The sequence below is a fragment of the Coenobita brevimanus genome, chromosome 92, assembly GCF_032717465.1.
Source record: "Coenobita brevimanus isolate Jiangsu-jjx chromosome 92, ASM3271746v2, whole genome shotgun sequence".
NCBI lineage: Eukaryota > Metazoa > Arthropoda > Malacostraca > Decapoda > Coenobitidae > Coenobita > Coenobita brevimanus.
The window spans coordinates 3,333,969-3,347,605 of NC_137045.1; the positions used below are offsets into that span (position 1 = coordinate 3,333,969).

Below are 13,637 nucleotides of genomic sequence, written 5' to 3' on the forward strand. Positions count from 1 at the left end.
AAATATACAATATAGCCTATTAATGGTGCTAATATTCCTGAACTATGTTTTGGCAACTTTTAAAAATTTACCTTTCATTATATCACAAACCATATCAACTTTCACACCAGATTCCAAATCATTCATTTATTCATTCATTGCCAGACGCCATGTATCCCAAACGGGGTGGACAAGGGCTCAGAGTTAATTGTTTTACAGGGAGGGGCACTAATCCTCCACCAACCCTACTTGACACGTAGGGAGAACGTTATGCCAACAGCATCTGGTGTTCCCAGGCGGTCACCCATCCAAGTACTAACCAGACCCAACGTTGCTTAACTTCGCTGATCGGACGGGAAGCGGTGTACTCGACGTGGTATGGCTTAATTATTATTAAAACCTTTACCCTTTCCCACTTTTCAGAATGGCTGATTATCACCATTATATACACCAACTTGAGGAGATAGCCAATTGGGAAGAGGTGAATGCAAGGCGCACACGCAGATTTGTTCGAAGATGAGATCCCTTTCTTTGTACTCAGACAAAGAATTCTTGGAGAGGTACAGGCTTTCTAAAGCGTGTGTCCGTGATCTCCTCGAGAAAGTACAGGAGCAGCTACCAACTTCCAATAACAGAAGAGGTAAATAAGGTGTCGTAGAAACACCTCTTGGTAAATGTTTAGAAGTACACAATCATCTTTTTTTCAGAAAGCATGATTATTCCTTGACTTTTTTGTGTTTCAGATTTGGCAGAAACCACCAACTCTACCCTAACCTAACCCAACTAACTAAACTTAACCAAGCCTGACATAATCTAGAATTTGGGTGGGCAGGTACATGTGTATGAGTTTGTGTAATGTTTTAGATGAAACTCCCTATAACAACCTTTATACATACATCCTTTTAAACAATTTTCATTCCCCATCCATTCCACATGTCCAATACACAGTATATAATACATATATATATATATATATATATATATATATATATATATATATATATATATATATATATATATATATATATATATATATATATATATATATATACAGTAATCCCTCCAATATCCAAAGTAATAGAGCCATAGGCATGTCCAGATAGTGGTCCTGTCCGGATATTGGGTCCCAGCCTTCTGGACTTGTACTTAGGGACCCTAACTCAGAAAAACACCAACACAACTCCCTCTGGACATGCATAGCACCTATTTAAGACCCAAATCACACCAATAAGAGACATACAGGACTGAAATAAATGCAAAAGAACCAGAGAATGAGGTTTTAGAGGTGAGTTTATACAATATTAAACATTCTGGGTACTTACAAGTCCCTGGGTGGGAAAAAAAAGTCGGATTTTTTTCGACTTTTTTTTTTTTTATGGGAAGAAATTCAAGTTAGGTTGCTGATGCTGATGCTCATGAAATAATATGCAGTAAGACTGTTCTTCACCACGTACTTTCATCTGAGCGGCATAACCACCAGCAGGCATAATTGTCAGTCATCACAAACGTTAGGCAGCATAATCGTCTATCACCATAAACGTTAGCCAGTGTAATCGTCATCACCATAAACGTTAATCAGCATAAACGTCTGTCACCATAAAGGTTAGTCAGTATAACAGTCAGCAACCATAAACGTAGCCAGTAAAACCGTCCGTCACAACAAACGTCATCCAGCACAACCGTCAACTGACATAACCAAGAGAACAGTAAAACGTAAAGCCTAGTATTTTCTTGTGTGTTCCAAATATAAATAAATAAGTCCAGTTGTCAATTGACGTTACTCCAAGACCACTGAGTCACTTCACACTCTGTTCAGTTCAACTCCAATCATTCGTTCTTTTATGTAACTTCAGCCTTGGTCAGAACAACATACAAGTCTCTGCTTTACATCTTCACCATCTCCCCTTGTGTATCCTCTGTCTGAACACCACACGAGGTTATGTCCAGTTCTGTCATACATAAATGGCTGAGATACGGATATTAGGTACACAGGATTTTGAATGGTAAAAGTATCTGCGCCCAGTGTCATTGTCGTTGAGAATATATTGGATATTAGATGTGGCCTGTCATCGAGAATAAGGTTCCGGGTCTTGTTCAAGGAGCATGTGGGTGTTATGAGGGGGAAACGTGAATGATAAAGTTACGATACATAAGATAGACGTAGAAACAGAAGACAGGTTGGTAGATACAAAAAATGTTGACGGAAAGAGAGAAAAATATACAGACAGAGCAAAATCACGTTCTGTAATAATTTTTCCTCCTTTGTATTCTGGTATACCATAAGGTTAATGCTTTGTCTCCCGTTCATCACTTAGCGAAAGACAGTGTTACTTTATTCCGCCATCCACATATTATGTTACATGCCTGTTACCTAAGCACACACACACACACACACACACACACACACACACACACACACACACGTGTGTGTGTGTGTGTGTGTGTGTGTGTGCTTAGGTAACAGGCATATAACATAATATGTGTGTGTGTGTGTGTGTGTGTGTGTGTGTGTGTGTGTGTGTGTGTGTGTGTGTGTGTGTGTGTTCCACAAGAAAGAGCAAGACAGTGAATCCCAGCACAATAGCAGAGACTGGTGTATGGCTAATAAGTCGCCTCTACACACAACCAAAGGACGTGGCCACAATAAGGGGTCCCGGATATGACAGGGAGCTTACAGAGATCACATCCCTTTGTTCCTCCTTTGAACTATACCTTCGATACTTCCTCTTCCACATTTGATTCCTTTCCACTTCCTTTCTACCCTTCATGAACACATTCTCTACCTTCAGTAGCTTCTTCATATCTGTAACTTCAGTATATATTGCCTTTACTTTCCGTACCCTCTCCTTTCTACTTTCAAAAACGCATTCGTTATATTCAAATATTTCTTTTTTCTACCTTCCAAAACATGTTATATACCTGCATTACTTTTTTCCACTCCCTCTGCCTTCAATACGAACCTCCTTCTCTACTTTCAAAAAGTTTTCCTTTACCATCAGTATTTCTTTATCAACATTCTACAGTCTTCCCCCATTCACTGCTCCATTTTTCTCCTTCAGCCCTCATATTCCCCTAAACTCCGTGTTCCCCGACGTCCATTTACAACTCAGCATTCTCTCCCTACATCTTATTAAATACTAGCGCTTCGCACCCTACCAAAGACTGTCTTCCCGTACCCCACCTACATCTCCTCAGACGCCCACTTTCCCGTACCCCACCTACATCTCCTCAGACGCCCACTATCACTCCATATCTCACTAACTGCTGTCTCTCTTCCCACTCCCCATGCCACCAAACACTAGCCTCCCACACCACCACCCCACGTTCCATTAAGTAGTGTTTTCCTTAGCCTCTTTCTACTTCACATCTTACCAGTGTCTTTCTCCCTGCTCCGCAGCACACCAAACTCTTTCTCCTCAAGCTTTCCCCATTTCCCATATCCAAACAACAAACACACTCTTCCCCCGCCCCCACATACCCCTACCCTACATCCCACCAAGCACTTCCCCCTCACACCCTTCTTACTCATCACATCCCACTTCCCTCTTCACGTTCCCATACCCCACATCTCACCAAGCATTTTTTCCCCCTCACACCCTTCTTCCCCACCACATCCCACTTTCTTCCCCCTTCACGTTTCCACCTCGCATTCCACCAGTCACTCCCCGTCACACCCTTTTCCCCACAATATTCCATCTCCTTTCCCTTTCATGTTCCCACCTCACATCCCAACAACACACTCCTGCCCCCACTCCCCACACCCCGACACCCCACCCTCCATCCGCATCTAATCTAACCCTAGAGTATCCGACAAGTGCCTCTTAGGATAATAATTCTAGGGAAGTTGCTGATCTGGAAGTATTAACTGTTGTAATGTTGTAATGTCCCTTTGAGAGGCATCCTTAGATAATACTTCCACGAACACTGTCATCCTAAACTGTATGTCTAAATTTCTTCTTTATCGAACCTTTAACCCCTCCTGTGCGATGACACTTGTAGTTATTCTTCTCTTGCTGGCACCTGATGATTTTATTGTCTCAGGGTGGACGTCTCGAAGTGAAGGGCTTAATTGAGACTGTGTCCAGCCCCCTCACTGTGAGAGATCTTTCCTAAGCAGTATAACGTCGTACTGAAAGGGTTGGACTATCATTCATATTTCTGCCACCGAAGCTAAGTTATGCGTTTTGCCTCTTCACAATAATGATGGCTTTCTGTGTCTGTGGCACTCCCAGAAGATTTTGTTCAACTAAGAGGGAACCTCTTCTGCTCGCTGAAGGATTTACCTTTCCATTTCGAATAGTCTTTCCTGAAGTGGATCAAGGAGCTGGATATCTGTGAGCTTTCTCAGTACCATAACCCCCTCCCCTCCGGTACTAATGTGAATCGCGTATGGACTGCCTGTGATGATATTCAAATTAACAACGATATTAAAAGTAATACAAAATGATTGACAGTTTTCTTACAACAAAAAATGTGAAATGCGTATGTCTGCCTCGGCTGTATTATTATTATCATTCAGTATATGACTGAGGCAATTCGGGTAGTCACTACAAGGGTAATTACCAACAAAATGCCAGCGGCTGCTATTTAGTGAATATTTTAAGCGACGTAATGGCTTTCGATATGATAGCTCTGTCTCTCTCTCTCTCTCTCTCTCTCTCTCTCTCTCTCTCATTGTCTTTGTTCCCGGCTTGTTTTTCCCTTCACATCCTCTCCTTTCCCATCATTTTCACCGCGAAAGGCAAGAATATTGTGTTCGTCTCTGAGTATTTTTAAGCGTCTGACGTAAGTTTTGTGTTTGTGTCTGTCTGTATGTGCTTGCCTACGAACGTCTATTTGTCTTTTATTTTTGCTGTTTTTCATTATTGTTTTGTTGTAATGGGCACGTGTTTGTTCATGTGACTCCAGTGTGTGTACTTTCATATAAATAAAATTTGGGTGTGTGAATGACTATACTGTGAAGTAATAATAACAATAATAATTACAACAACAGCAACAATAATAATAATAATAATAATAATGATGATGATGATGATGATGATGATGATGATGATTCCTTTTTAAATTAAGCAAGCTGTCTTATGGCTGAAAATATAACTGTATTTCTTAGGGCAGTGTTCTGTAAATAGTTAAGTGCCTCCTTCCCCCTCCTCCCCAGTGGGGCTTGTACTATGGGCAAAGTGGGCGCAGACTCACGGTAAAATATTTAGACAGAAGCTAAAAAAGTTTGGATTTTTGCTGAGAACGACCTCAGAGGAGTATTTACGTTTATCTCTTGTTTCGTAATTCCTAATCTTAACCCTCTTTTGGCAGTATTGCACAATTTCCTGCTCTTCCTCACCATTCACTCGCTACCCGTCGTCATGCTCACTACCCCTCCCCTCCTATCCCTCCACTCCCCTCCACTACCTTCTCCCATACCTGTCACTGACTCTTCACCAATTCCTTCACACACCACTCACTCTCCAGCCCTATCTTTCCTCCCCATTCACCTTAAATCTCTTCCCTCCCTCACCACTCACCACCACTTTCCTGTCCTCCCCAGCAACTGGCTCCTGTTCTTTCCCCTACCTCACCACCTCTCCTTTCCCTCTTCACTCCTAATCTCTCCCCTCCCTCACCACTCACTCCACTCCTCGTCTCCTTCCCCCACCACTCATTCCCTACCCTTCCCTTCCCCTTCCTTGCCATCCACTCCCCAGTCCCGTCACTTCCAGTACTTCCCTCATTTTTTACTCTCCAATTCTACCCTCCCGCGGGACTTCACCCCTCCGTTCTCCCCGCCCCCCCCTACCACTTAACTCTTTGAACATTTTTACTCTCGTTTCGTGACAAAAAATGTTGGCCAGATTTTTAGCCAGTTTTTGTGAACATTACCATATATTTTCCCCTCGGCTGGGAGGAGGATATATGAATATTGAACACCGGGGGGAATGAAGCGTGAGGGGTGAGGGGTGAGGGGAGTGACGGGTGAGGGGCGAGGGTAAGTTGGTGGTGAGAAAGGGAGAGTTGGAAATGAGGGATAAGGAGTGAGGGATGATGGGTGGGGGATGGGGTGGGAGTTGGAGGGTGAGGGGAGTGACGGGTGAGGGGCGAGGGTAAGTTGGTGGTGAGAAAGGGAGAGTTGGAAATGAAGGATAAGGAGTGAGGGATGATGGGTGGGGGATGGGGTGGGGATGGGAGTTGGAGGGTAGATTGAGGGACTGGGGATGGGGTGAGGGGTCAGGGATGGCTTCAGCCAAGGCCTATTCTGAGAGTAGATCCAGTATACCACACTCCATCACATGTCACCATTTCGATATTAATACTCACCGACCATATTGAATCTATGCACTGCCAGCCACAGGTAACATCAGTGACGGACAGGAGGCAATAATATGGCCACACAGCACAGCTAACTGATAACTGTCCTTTATTTTCGTGCTGGTTAACGGCGATATAAGCTCGTACATGGTTCAGCGCCTACTTCATATATCTGCCACGTCAGACGATTTTACTGACCACTGGGTAACCTCTGACATCCATGGGTTAAAATCTCGCTTGACTGGCCTATTCATCGTCAAGTATGTACTTTAATGTTTTATTTTTCCTTCTGCCAAACGGTTTTATTCAGCTTTGGAAAAAAATGGCCATTCATGGGTTTAAATTTCTTTGGATTTACCTGACTGTGATCAGCCACGTACTTTAGTGTTATATTTTTGCTGTCACCATAAAATTCTATTAGGCTGTGGGAAACTTTGGACCTCCCAGATGTTGAGGGCGAGGGTAAAGGTCATATTGTGGGGTCATGGTTGGAACTTGTCTGTATTTTAAAGATATTTTAGATTCAAGCATTTGTGTCATTTGTCACGTTTATTTCGTGTAGATTCCGCGTATGTTTCCTTTTTTTCTATTCTAACTGCCATATTAATTATGTTAGTCTCATCGACAGTCTCTCTCTCTCTCTCTCTCTCTCTCTCTCTCTCCTTCCTTTCATCCCCTTTAATTGTATTCTGTGACCTTCATTCTCCATCCGTTCCCCTTTTATCCTTTCCCCTCTCCCTCTCTAGTTCTCGTCCCTCATGAATCTCCCTTTCATACCGGTATACTTTTCCTCCTCTCTCTGCTCTGAAATTTGTCCAATGTCTTCCTCATTCGACCTTCACGTCTTCCTTCTCTCATAAGTCTTCTTTCCTCTCTGTTCTCTCTTTTTAAACAGTCTTCTACATTTTTTCTTTTTTCTTATGATTCCCAAGCTTCATTACCTCCGCTTTGTTTTTTCGTAGTCTCTCTTTCTTTACTATTTGTTGCTGTCCTCTCTTCTCTTCTTGTTCCTCTTCCTGTCTCCTTTCCTTCTTTCTTTTCTCCCACATTTCTCTTTGCTCGTCCCCTTCTTCTTTTTTTATTTTTCATATTTCCATACCTTCTTTTTTCTCCATTTCTGTTCTGTTTCTCTCTCTATATCTGTCTTTGCTATCTCTTATTTTTACCATTTATTTCTCTCCTGCTTTCCTTTTGTCTACTCTTCTCTCTCCTGTGCCTCTTATATTTTACAATTTCCTTTGTTATTATCCTTTCTTGCCTCCCTCTTCTTTTCTACCTCTCTCTCATTTTACCCTCTTTCTCTCTCTCTCTCTCTCTCTCTCTCTCTCTCCTTTGCATCCATACTCTTCAATTTCCTTCCTCCTCAAAGTTCCTCCCGTCCTTTCTCCCGCCCCACCGGCCCCATTTCCCTTTCACTAAATAACAATGGCAGACTTCCTCCTTTTGCCTCTGTTTATCTCCCTTGCCCCGCTGAGAGAAGGGGAGAGGAGGAGAGGGAGGGAAAAATATGTTGAAGCAAAAGGTGTGGGTAGTGAGGGAAGGGGAGGGAAAGGAAAGGTGGGTGGTGAGGGAAGGGGAAAATGTGTGGGGAGAGTAGGGGGGGATGTGTAGTTGGGAAGGCGAAGGTTTTAGGGATGGGATGGGAGGGGGTGTTTGTGGAGAAGGGAAGGAAGGGTGAGAGGAGAAAGAATGAGGAAATGTGTGAAAAAGAGGGGGGGGGAATGTGTGTGGGGAGGGGAAAAGAGGGTAAGTTGAGAAGGAAGAGGAGGGTGCTTGAAGAGGGAATGGGAGGGCGAGGGGAGGGTGCGTCGGAAGAAAAGGGTTTGTGGAGAGGTGAGAGTGTGTGGGGACAAGTGAGGTGAATGTGTGTGGGGAGGGTAATGTTTGTGGAGAAGGGAGGCTGCCTGGAGAGCGAAGGGTGTCTTAGGAGGGGAAGGTATGTGGGAAGGGTAGAATGTGTGGAGAGAGGAAGAGAGGATGTGTTAGGATGGGGAGAATATGGAAACGGGAAGGTATTTGGTAAAGGAAGAGTACTTGAGGGAGTGAGAGTGTATGGAAACTTGAGAGTGTGTGAGAAAGGGTGAATTATGGAGAAGGAACTTTAGATTTGGAGGGTATAGGAAGGTACCGTATGTAGAATCCTCTTCATTCTCGTGCGCTGCTGTGAACGTTTAGTTCAGTCGGTTCCTTGAGAATGGGACTGTTGTGCATGAGACTTTGGATTCTGACTCTATTGCCTTTGGAGGGGGAAAATGTTACAGGCTATGAACCTGCTATTTTCAATTTTCTTCTTTCGTTTTCGTTTTCTTTTTTTCACTACGGAAAGAAAGGAGGAAAATAAAGAAGTGCGTGGAAAGGGAAGGGGAGTGGGTATCAGGAGAGCTGTTGAAGATGTAGTGGAAAATTTGGGGTGTATGCATGTATTATCAATGTATGAAAGGAAGAGCCCAAGACTGAGGGCATGTAATACTTTGTTCCTTCCAAAGATAACTGAACCAAAAAAAAAAGCCAAGCTCGAAACAGTTTGTCCCGAGATTCTTGGACACTTTGCCTTCAAGAGACTGGAGATCATAGACAGTAGGAAGGACAGCAGAGGAGAGAGTGATGAACAGAATGTAGTATACGTGGTAAGGAGGGAGGAGGATATGAGGAAAGGTAAAGTGTGTCTGATGACGGAGAATGAAAGGAAAATATTTTGTAAGGAGGGGAGATAATGGGAGTGGGAAGACAGGGCAGCGAGTGTGGAGAGATGAGGGAATAGAAGGGAAGTGGGAGGGGAGGGGAAGGATGAAGAAAGTGGGAAGCGGAATACAGGGAGAGAGCCGGAATGTGGGCAGAGAATGTGGGCACAGAACAGGGGAGAGAAGGGAAGATGAGTGAGGGGAGTGTTAGCCGGGGGGAGAAGAGGGAGTGTAGGCAGGGAAAGATATGTACTGTTTCCAGCTGGTACATAAGGAAGGCACGAGGAGGGGATACTGGGGGAGGAGGGGGAGAGGAGGAGGTTCCAACTTAGGAGAAGGGCTACACATTTGGAGGACGCTCTGGATGATGGGTTCGAGCCCCACCGACTGCCTCTGAGTTTGTCGGATGGAAGCTCACTAGTTAACGCCAGACCTCATCAGTCGTATAACCAAACCTACACCATGCCACTGTCTACTTCAACTGTCCTCTATTTCATCGTCTGTGGTTTGTCTCCCTCCTGCCTTCCTAACACCCCAGTGACACCACCCTTTAACATGGGGAAGGGGAGAGTGCGTGGGCAGGGATGGGGGAGGAAATGTGTGCCGGAGGGATGGGAGGAGGTTTAATCAGATGGGGAAGGCAAGGGGTGTGGGAAGGGGAGGAGGAGGAGAGTTAGTGAGTGCTGGGGGTTGGGATGGGAGGAGAGGGGGTGAGAGCAGAGGGGTAAGGGAGGAGAGGGGAGGGAGTGGTCAGTGGTCTTATATTAAAGAATATATCCAGGCCGCAGTGCAGCCGCTGTTAAGGGGTCCACGGGTGGGGGACGAAAAGGAAAAGAATTCTTTGTAGATAAACTTCATAATTTTGAAGAGAATAAAGTAGAGTTAATTACACACACACACACACACACACACACACACACACACACACACACACACACACACACACACACACACACACACACACACACACACACACACACACACACACACGCAGGACATAAACATACGAGTATATTTGTATCTACGGTATTTTTTTCTCTCTCTCTTTATATATATATATATATGGTAGTCCATAAAAAGCACTCCAGTGGAAACTTACCTGATGGTGTCTTACGCGGTGTGGGCGCGGCTTAGAGTAGTGTTGTGGGCATGAGTGTGGCAGTAGGAATTGCAGTATGAATAAATGATGCGAGATAAACATTGATAACGCTGAATAAGCCGTCCGTCCAACACACGGGAAACTGTTTGGCCGAGTGGAAGAGGGGCCGTTCGAAATGCACCACCCAATGTACGAATATACTGTATGTTCTGTTTCTGTCAGACACGTTTTTCTGTTTAGGTATTTTGTTATGCAGCCAGACGATAGTAGTTAGGTGATGAGACCGCCGGGGACTTATCCGCCTACCTGTATCTATCTCTGTCTGTCCATTTATCTCTTCCATCTGTCTATCTCTCTATCTATCCATATAGGCTACCTACCCATCCATCCTTGCCTATCTGTCTATAAACCTATCTGTTTGTCTATCAATCTATCTATCTGTCGGTCAATCCGTCTGTCTCTCCATCCATCTTTCCATTTATCCATTCATCCATCCATCCATCCACCCATCCATCCATCCATCCATCCATTTATATATTTATCTATCTATTGTCTGTTATCAGTCATCCATCTCTCTAGACATCTGTCTATCATCCATCCATCCTTCTATCTATCATCCATCTAACTATCTCTGTCTATCTCTCTGTCGCCTGTATGTCTATTTATCTATCTATCTGAATCCATCTGTCTATCAATCTGACTGTGTCTGTCTGTCTGTCTGTCAGTCTATCTATTTACTTATCTATCTTTCTTATCTGTCTCTATGGGTGTCTGTCGGTCTATCTATATATCAGTCTGTCATACGAGGGGTGATTAGAAAGAAATGACAGTGAGTCCATAAACTTTTATTAGCATGAAGAACTATCAAACTATGACTCACATTCCTTCAAAGTACTCCCCTCAAACCTCTATGCAGCATTCCATTCTCTTTCTCCACTTCATGAAGCAAGCGTGGTACTCTGAAGACAGTATACTTCGGAATTCTGAATTGACGGTCCGTGCCAAGTCTTGGATGCGATGAAATTGCTTCCCAGCGATGGCAGATATAATTTTTGGAAACAACCAAAAGTCACAGGGAGCCAGGTCAGGGGAGTAGGGTGGGTGGGGGAGCAGAGTTATACCTTGTTGTTCCAGGTACTGCATAGTGAGGCGAGCTTTGTGAGGTGCAGCATTGTCATGGTGCAGCAAAAGGCGAGACCGACGGCGGGTTGGTGCGGTGTTGGCCTTGTGTTCCAAGACTTGTGGAGGGACCTGGTCTGTGTAGTATTGGGCTGTGATAGTGGAATTTTCAGGCATCACATCCACGATATATTGGTCCTTGAGAATTGAAAAAGATGGTGAAAAGGCGCTTCCGGCTGCGAAATCCTTCCTTCAAAATCTGAGGTCGAGGGTCTTCATCGCCCAACCACACCATGTTTGACTGCTTGTCACGGGTTGTGAAGAATGAAATCCAACACTCATCTCCAGTAGCAACATCTGAGAACCGTTTTGGACCATTTGGTTCAAATTCAGCAAGCCAGACACGACAAATCCTCACCCGTTCAGCCTTTTGCTCATCAGTCAACAAATGGGGTATCCATCGACAACACTTCTTCCTCAGGTGTAATTATTCATGCACGATGTCATATGCACTCCCATAACTGATATCAAGCTCCAAGGCTAAGAACCTAAGAGTTACAGTTGGATCCTCGTCAATGATGGACCGTGCACGGACAGTTGTTGCTTCGGTCACGGATGTCCGGGGGCGTCCAGAGCGTTGTTCATCTTTCAATTCAGTTTTTCCTGCTGTGAAAGCACGAATCCAGCGGGAAACAGTTTCCAGGGAAGGAGTAGTGTCTGGATAAACTTGTAATAATTCCCCTTGAATCTCTGTTGCTTTCTTTCCCAGTTTCCACCTCGTAAAAATGTAGAACCTGCAGCCTTCTTTCGAGTAATCCATGTTTCTGGCCAGAGAGCAAAAACAAGAGTGAAGCATTCACTCACAACAATAAAACAAGAAAAGTCAGGCATACGGCGACAAGTTCAAACTCGTAAGGACAGGCAACTCTGCACTCTCCTTGCTCCCCTACCTCCCATCATTCAAGGTTTTCATGTTATAGCACGCACTGTCATTACTTTCTGATCACCCTTCGTATGTGTTTGTCTGTCTATCTATATTAGTCCATTAATATCTTTTTCTATATATCTGTATCTTCACCTATAACGATGAACCTATCTATGTCTATCTATCTATCAGTCTATCCGCCCATCCATCTATCTATTTATATAAACCGAGATAGATATGACTCGAAAGAAAGTTGAAAACAGAAGAAAACCGAGGTCAAACTTCAGCCATGTTGACCTGCTTTGACCCTCAGAATTTTAAAGGGAACAGGTCATATTCTCGACCCGAGGAAGATTACAGCAAAGCGAAAGTCAGCGAATATTAAGGATGGAGGAAAGAATTTTAAGTATATTGAATTTTAAAGTCATATTAATCTAAGGAATACTACGACAAAATGGAACTCTGGGAATACTGAGGGAGGAAGGCTGATTTTAAGTTGGTGAAGACAAGGGAATGATCTTGTGGGTAATTATGTCTAGTGGAAAGATGGAATGACTGAGTATGGTGTACTTTCTCTCTCTCTCTCTCTCTCTCTCTCACACACACACACACACACACACACACACACACACACACACACACACACACACACACACACACACACACACACACACACACACACACACACACACACACACACATACACACACACACACACACACTCACACACACGGATATCGCGTGTGTGTAGGACATAGACTCTCTTTTCCTTTCCCCCTCCACCATCAACCTCCCCTCTCTCTTCCTAACCAACCTTCAACTTTCCCTACCACCTTTCAACCTTTTGTCCTCTCGCTCTTTCTCCCACACCTCTCCATCTTTCCTCTTCACCTCCCTCTCTTCTTCATCTCCATCCCTCTCCCTCTTACATATCCTTCCCCTCCCCTCTCTACATTAATTCTTCATTTATCAGTTTATCCCATTTATAAAACTCCTCTATCCACATCTTACCCTTCAACCTTCCGCTCCTCTTCATGTGAGCACACCTCACTGTCCTTCCCTTCTCTTCCCTACACTTCCCATTCCTTCGCCTACACCTTCCCTTCCTTCCCCTACACCTCCCCCTCCTTTCTCTGCTCCTACTCCTTCCTTCCCTTTCTACGGTTCATTAATTCTCCATTCGTCTTTACTCCCATTGTCTCCTCGTCTTCCGTTTTTCCATCCACACTTCCTGCTGCTTCTTCCTCCTCGCCCACCGCCTCTTGGCCTTTCCTTATTAGCAACAGCAGTTACTGTATTTTGTTCATGCAACGGGTCCTCTTTATTTAGTCAGTTTCTCTTCTAGATTTACATGTTCTCTATAATCATCTAAATGTCCGTAAACAAGGTGTTAAATATAATCAGAGAGTTATACGGTTTATCGGAAATGTTCGAAATATTCCTAAATAAAAAAGTGCCAGTGATGCAGTTTGTGAAGTGGGAAGACATGCCTACTCTCTCTCTCTCTCTCTCTCAATCTCTCTCTCTCTCA

At 44.1% G+C, this 13,637-nt stretch overlaps 1 protein-coding gene and 1 pseudogene across 1 annotated transcript in view; both read right to left on the reverse strand.

Moving 5' to 3' along the window:
* Positions 1 to 13,637, reverse strand: part of LOC145412062 (orexin/Hypocretin receptor type 1-like) — a 90,643-nt gene that overhangs the window by 33,462 nt on the left and 43,544 nt on the right. The gene's annotated exons all lie outside the window — the stretch shown is intronic.
* LOC145412331 (5S ribosomal RNA) lies at positions 253 to 369 on the reverse strand (annotated as a pseudogene).